The sequence below is a fragment of the Triticum urartu genome, chromosome 7A (genome assembly GCF_056163025.1).
Source record: "Triticum urartu cultivar PI428250 chromosome 7A, HENAU_Tu73, whole genome shotgun sequence".
In the NCBI taxonomy this organism is placed as follows: domain Eukaryota; kingdom Viridiplantae; phylum Streptophyta; class Magnoliopsida; order Poales; family Poaceae; genus Triticum; species Triticum urartu.
The window spans coordinates 3559117-3566884 of record NC_141879.1 but is presented as its reverse complement, the minus strand read 5'-3'; the positions used below and the strand labels follow the sequence as shown (position 1 = coordinate 3566884).

At 39.3% G+C, this 7768-nt stretch overlaps 1 long non-coding RNA gene across 1 annotated transcript; it reads left to right on the top strand.

Annotated features, from left to right (window-relative positions):
• The first annotated feature begins 6311 nt into the window (after window positions 1–6311).
• On the top strand, window positions 6312–7013 carry LOC147956697 (uncharacterized). The gene is made up of 2 exons (XR_015612211.1): window positions 6312–6604; window positions 6724–7013. It is a non-coding gene; the product is annotated as an uncharacterized LOC147956697 (long non-coding RNA).
• The last annotated feature ends 755 nt before the right edge of the window (window positions 7014–7768 follow it).

The window sequence follows — 7768 nt, the reverse complement described above, 5'->3', positions numbered from 1 at the left end:
GCAATATGACAATAATGAATGTGTCATGACAAACAGAATGGTGGAAAGTTGCATGGCAATATATCTCGGAATGGCTATGGAAATGCCATAATAGGTAGGTATGGTGGCTGTTTTGAGGAAGATATAAGGAGGTTTATGTGTGAAAGAGCGTATCATATCACGGGGTTTGGATGCACCGGCGAAGTTTGCGCCGACTCTCAATGTGAGAAAGGGCAATGCACGGTACCAAAGAGGCTAGCGAGTATGGGAGGGTGAGAGTGCGTATAATCCATGGACTCAACATTAGTCATAAAGAACTCACATACTTATTGCAAAAATCTGCAAGTCATCAAAAACCTCGGCACTATGCGCATGCTCCTAGGGGGATAGATTGGTAGGAAAAGACCATCGCTCGTCCCCGACCGCCACTCATAAGGAGGACAATCAAATAACACCTCATGTTTCAAATTTGTTACATAACGTTTACCATACGTGCATGCTACGGGACTTGCAAACTTCAACACAAGCATTTCTCAGTTTCAAAACTACTCAACTAGCACGAATTTGATATTATTACCTCCATATCTCAAAACAATCATCAAGCATCAAACTTCTCTTAGTATTCAAAACACTCATAAGAAAATTTTACTAATCTTGAATACCTAGCATATTAGGATTTTAAGCAAATTACCATGCTATTTAGGACTCTCAAAATAATCTAAGTGAAGCATGAGAGATCAATAGTTTCTATAAAACAAATCCACCACCGTGCTCTAAAAGATATAAGTGAAGTACTAGAGCAAAACTATATAACTCAAAAGATATAAGCGAAGCACATAGATTATTCTAACAAATTCCAAATCATGTATGGCTCTATCAAAAGGTGTGTACAGCAAGGATGATTGTGGTAAACTAAAAAGTAAAGACTCAAATCATACAAGACGCTCCAAGCAAAACACATATCATGTGCTGAATAAAAATATAGCTCCAAGTAAAGTTACCGATAGAAGTAGACGAAAGAGGGGATGCCTTCCGGGGCATCCCCAAGCTTTGGCTTTTAGGTGTCATTAGATTATCTTGGGGGTAACATGGGCATCCCCAAGCTGAGGCTCTTGCCACTCCTTGGTCCATAATCCATCAAATCTTTACCCAAAACTTGAAAACTTCACAACACAAAACTCAAAGTAGAAATTCTCGTGAGCTCCGTTAGCGAAAGAAAACAAAAGACCACTTCAAGGTACTGTAATGAACTAATTATTTATTTACATTGGTGTTAAACCTACTGTATTCCAACTTCTCTATGGTTTATAAACTATTTTACTAGCCATAGATTCATCAAAATAAGCAAACAACACACGAAAAATAGAATCTGTCAAAAACAGAACAGTCTGTAGTAATCTGTAGCTAGCGCAAGATCTGGAACCCCAAAAATTCTAAAATAAATTTCTGGACGTGAGGAATTTATCTATTAATCATCTTCAAAAAGAATTAACTAAATATCACTTTCCAAATAAAAATGGCAGCAGTTCTCGTGAGCGCTAAAGTTTCTGTTTTCTACATCAAGTGTAACAAGACTTTCCCCAAGTCTTCCCAACGGTTCTACTTGGCACAAACACTAATTAAACACAAAAAACACAACCAAAACAGAGGCTAGATAATTTATTTATTACTAAACAGGAGGAAAAAGGAAGGAATAAAAATAAAATTGGGTTGCCTCCCAACAAGCGCTATCGTTTAATGCCCCTAGCTAGGCATAACAAGCAAGGATAGATCTAGGTATTGCCATAGTAATAAGATAGATCATTAAAACTCATTTCATATTTTCTACGTTCGGCGGCAAGTTTTCTTTGAGGCAAGCAAAATTAATCAAAAGGGTTAAATTTAATGGGGCAAAAGTCCCCAAGATCAACCTTAGGAGGTATTGGTTCCTCCTTTGGTCCTTCGTATTGCACAACCAATTCATCATTGTAAGCATTCTTTTGACAGAACTTTGTGAGCCTATATTGAAGAGAATATCCTAGTTCATTATTTCCAATAGCCAAATCATCATTAAATTCAGAAATTCTATCAACTAAAACATTGGTAGGAACCCTTTTTCTAAGATTTTCATTGAAAGCAACATAGTCTAGAGATTGAAAACGCATTATTTCTTCATGATCAAAGAGGATGGCCTCTATGGGAGGACGACAAGCGTCCACCCTATAATGCGCAAAGATTTCTTTGGCTTCTTTTATTATGAATCTAAATTCATGAGCCAAAAATATAGTAGCGGCACGCTTAACAGAAGAATGTTCAATATTAGAAAATTCTAGGAAAATCCTTTGTATGCAAGGGTGCATGTGCATGAATTGTCTTTCAAGTTCAACTGCAAGCATGGCAATAGCGTCCGCAAGACTACTAGTTCTATGAAGGATGGAACTACCCATAGAAGGTAAAGCACCGGCACAAGTAAAGAAATCTTGAATAACTCCTTTTCCAATAATATTACCACTACCAACACGGAATTTTTTTGTATGTAAGATGGGTGGTTCTTTAGCAGGAGCATCAGAATTTTTCATGATATTATTATCGTCCATATCGACAATAATTTCCCCAACTTCAGACATAGAGGCAGAAGGTAAGGGACTAGCCATAACGACAAGCAAACGAACTAACGCACAAGCAAACAAAAAGCAAGCGGGCAAAAAGAGGCAAATAGAGAAAGAGAGGGAGGATAGAGAGAGAGGGCGAATAAAATGGCAAGGGTGAAGTGGGGGAGAGGAAATAGAGAGGAAAATGGCAAATAATGTAATGCAGAAGATAAGGGTATGTGATGGGTACTTGGTATATTAACTTTTGCGTAGACCTCCCCGGCAACGGCGCCAGAAATCTTTCTGCTACCTCTTGAGCACTACGTTGGTTTTCCCCGAAGAGGAAGGGATGATGCAGCAAAGTAGCGTAAGTATTTCCCTCAGTTTTTGAGAACCAAGGTATCAATCCAGTAGGAGGCTACGCGCCAGTCCCTCGTACCTGCACAAAACAAATAAATCCTCGCAACCAACGCGATATTGGGTTGTCAATCCCTACACGGCCACTTACGAGAGTGAGATCTGATAGATATGATAAGATAATATTTTTGGTATTTTTGTGATAAAGTTGCAAAGTAAAATAAAAGCAAAGTAAAAGCAAAGGAAATAACTAAGTATTGGGAGATTAATATGATGAAGATAGACCCGGGGGCCATAGGTTTCACTAGTGGCTTCTCTCGAGAGCATAAGTATTCTACGGTGGGTGAACAAATTACTGTTGAGCAATTGACAGAATTGAGCATAGTTATGAGAATATCTAGGTATCATCATGTATATAGGCATCACGTCCGAGACAAGTAGACCGACTCCTGCCTGCATCTACTACTATTACTCCACTCATGGACCACTATCCAGCATGCATCTAGAGTATTAAGTTAATGAAAACAGAGTAACGCCTTAAGCAACATGACATCATGTAGAGGGATAAACTCATGCAATATGATGAAAACCCCATCTTGTTATCCTCGATGGCAACAATACAATACGTGCCTTGCTGCCCCTACTGTCACTGGGAAAGGACACCGCAAGATTGAACCCAAAGCTAAGCACTTCTCCCATTGCAAGAAAGATCAATCTAGTAGGCCAAATCAAACTGATAATTCGAAGAGACTTGCAAAGATAACCAATCATACATAAAAGAATTCAGAGAAGATTCAAATATTGTTCATAGATAGACTTGATCATAAACCCACAATTCATCGATCTCAACAAACACACCGCAAAAAGAAGATTACATCGAATAGTTCTCCACAAGAGAGGGGGAGAACATTGTATTGAGATCCAAAAAAGAGGGAAGAAGCCATCTAGCTACTAACTATGGACCCGTAGGTCTAAGGTGAATGCTACCTCTTGAGCATTGCGTTGGTTTTCCCCGAAGTGGAAGGGATGATGCAGCAAAGTAGCGTAAGTATTTCCCTCAGTTTTTGAGAACCAATGTATCAATCCAGTAGGAGGCTACGCGCGAGTCCCTTGTACCTGTACACAACAAATAAATCCTCGCAACCAATGCGAATATGGGTTGTCAATCCCTACACGGCCACTTACGAGAGTGAGATCTGATAGATATGATAAGATAATATTTTTGGTATTTTTGTGATAAAGATGCAAAGTAAAATAAAGGCAAAGTAAAAAGCAAAGAAATAACTAAGTAGTAGGAGATTAATATGATAAAGATAGACCCGGGGCCCATAGGTTTCACTAGTGGCTTCTCTCGAGAGCATAAGTATTCTACAGTGGGTGAACAAATTACTGTTGAGCAATTGACAGAATTGAGCATAGTTATGAGAATATCTAGGTATGATCATGTATATAGGCATCACGTCTGAGACAAGTAGACCAACTCCTGCCTGCATCTACTACTATTACTCCACTCATCGACCGCTATCCAGCATGCATCTAGAGTATTAAGTTAAAAATAGTGTAACGCCTTAAGCAAGATGACATGATGTAGAGGGATAGACTCATGCAATATGATTAAAACCCCATCTTTTATTCTCGATGGCAACAATACAATACGTGCCTTGCTGTCCCTACTGTCACTGGGAAAGGACACCGCAAGATTGAACCCAAAGCTAAGCACTTCTCTCATTGCAAGAAAGATCAATCTAGTAGGCCAAACCAAACTGATAATTCGAAGGGACTTGCAAAGATAACCAATCATACATAAAAGAATTCAAAGAAGATTCAAATATTATTCATAGATAGACTTGATCATAAACCCACAATTCATCGGTCTCAACAAACACACTGCAAAAAGAAGATTACATCGAATAGTTCTCCACAAGAGAGGGGGAGAACATTGTATTGAGATCCAAAAAGAGAGAAGAAGCCATCTAGCTACTAACTATGGACCCGAAGGTCTGAGGTAAACTACTCACACTTCATCGCAGAGGCTATGGTGTTGATGTAGAAGCCCTTCATGATCGATGCCCCATCCGGCGGAGCTCCAGAACAGGCCCCAAGATGGGATCTCGTGGATACAGAAATTTGCGGCGGTGGAATTAGGTTTTTGGCTCCGTATCTGATCATTTGGGGGTACATAGGTATATATAGGAGGAAGGAGTACGTCGGTGGAGCAACAAGGGGCCCGCAAGGGTGGAGGGCGCGCCTGGGGGGGGTAGGCGCGCCCCCCACCTCGTGGCCTCCTCTTTTGTGTCTTGACGTAGGGTCCAAGCCTCCCGAGTCTTGTTTTTTGAGAAAATCACGCTCCCGAAGGTTTCATTCCATTTGGACTCCGTTTGATATTCCTTTTCTTCGAAACCCTAAAACAGGCAAAAAACAACAATTCTGGGCTGGGCCTCCGGTTAATAGGTTAGTCCCAAAAATAATATAAAAGTGGATAACAAAGCCCAATAATGTCCAAAAGAGTAGATAATATAGCATGGAGTAATAAAAAATTATAGATACGTTGGAGACGTATCAGTGAACTACTCACACTTCATCGGAGGGGCTATGGTGTTGATGTAGAAGCCCTCTGTGATCGATGCCCCCTCTGGCGGAGCTCCGGAACAGGCCCCAAGATGGGATCTCATGGATACAGAAAGTTACGGCAGTGGAATTAGGGTTTTGGCTCCGTATCTGATCGTTTGGGGGTACGTAGGTATATATAGGAGGAAGGAGTACGTCGGTGGAGCAACAGAGGGCCCACGAGGGTGGAGGGCGTGCCTGGGGGGTAGGCGCGCCCCCCTACCTCGTGGCCTCCTCTTTTGTGTCTCGACGGTGGGTCCAAGTCTCTTGGGTCTTGTTCGTTGAGAAAATCACGTTCCCGAAGGTTTCATTCCATTTGGACTATGTTTGATATTCCTTTTCTTCGAAACCCTAAAATAGGCAAAAACAGCAATTCTGGGCTGGGCCTCCGGTTAATAGGTTAGTCCCAAAAATAATATAAAAGTGGATAATGAAGCCCAATAATGTCCAAAACAATAGATAATATAGCATGGAGCAATCAAAAATTATAGATACGTTGGAGACGTATCAGGGGCTTATATATAGATCACATCACAAACATATCTGCATTGCAGCCAATTTGTTCAAAAGTTTATGAGATTTGATAAAATATCATGGAATAATTAAACTCGGTAAGCTCAGTTAACTAAACATTTCTATGAATTTATTTTCATATAAAAAGGAAAGGGAAATTAGTATATGATATCTACACGATTTGCTTGTGTATCTGAATAAATGCACCTAGAAGGACCACCGAAATGGGGTGGAAAAGGAAAAACCTTAGAACGGTGCTGATTTTGACATAAATGAAAAAAATATTCCCAATATAAAGAACATAAATAAATATGATATTTGTACATTAATAAAATCCAATCTATCCATAAATGCATGATTTAATTGATTATTACCTATTATTTGTTTTTGCCATTATATATATCACAACTTGAGCACGACAATCATAAGATTATTATGCAAAATTAAAGTAGTTTTCTCCTCAGTCTTGGCCATGGCAGTCATCAAGGGCAATCGCACACATGCCATGGGTTGTTCATTCTTGATTGTTGTTATGATCATGTCTTCCACTTTGATCTTACCAACCTATTGCTATGAACGTACGTATCTCCAAACATCCTTTAATCATTTCTTTCTTCTTACTGAATTCCTTATTTTCTCTACAGTAGACCTTACTAGACATTTGTAATTAATACCATTGCATTTCCTCAATGTTTAGTTGATCTTCATGAAGAGTGCTTGCCTATTCAATTCTGCAATACAAATGTCTGCCAAAATTTATGCAGACATGACGGTAACCGTTGGCTCGGGGCCTACTGCAGGACAGGACCAGGCGATATGAAAATATGTTGTTGCGCTTATTCTTGACTCTCTAGTGATGCTTGTTGTTGTTTGGGGCACTAATATTATCGTTCCCTGTATCCACCCGCTTGGAATGCATTCTCAATAAAATAGTTTTTTAGCGACTCAATCAAAATTTTAATTATTATGACCAACATAATATGTGTATGATTGATATCATGTGCACATATCTAGTTAGTGCCTCATCTTTACGTCTTAAACCAGCATTGAAAAGATTATTGTATCCACTGTTCTTCAATTTCTTATTCTTTTGCTTCGATGATCGCAATTGATATCTCCTTCCACAAAGAGAGGTTTCCACACAAAATCCCTCCAGATCTACCCTCGGAAAGCAAGCAATGCCATGAGAAGTTATATTGTGGATAAGGTTTTCACATGATGGCCATATCTTCCTTTTGTTCTTTTGTATCCTGAATTTCGATTAAGTCTAAGTGATATTCATTTTGATTAAATATAATTGATCTTTTGTTCCGATCAAATCTACTCGATCTCGTTAATTAGATCCCGCACAGGAACCCGGCTACTGTACAACCCCCCACCCACCTTAAATCGTACCCACTCTCACATATATTGTGGGCCGCCCGCTGGACCCATTTACATTTTTTCCTTTTAAGCTTCAAATTATATAATGCCACTTGACATTTGATCCTAACACCACTAGGTTTATTTCCGGCTGCAATTACCAGCTGGGCAGACAACCAGTTGTGCGCAATTCTACTTCTTTTTATTCTTGTTGTGTACATTTTTGGATAAAGTTCTGCAAGGTTATTTTGAGCGATTTCTCTTTTGGTTTTTTCATGCAGGGTATTTGCTCGCATTTTTCTCTCTCATTTTCCTTTTTCCTTCTTTTCATTTTTATATCTAACGAACATTATTTTGAATTTTTGAACTTTTTAAAAATT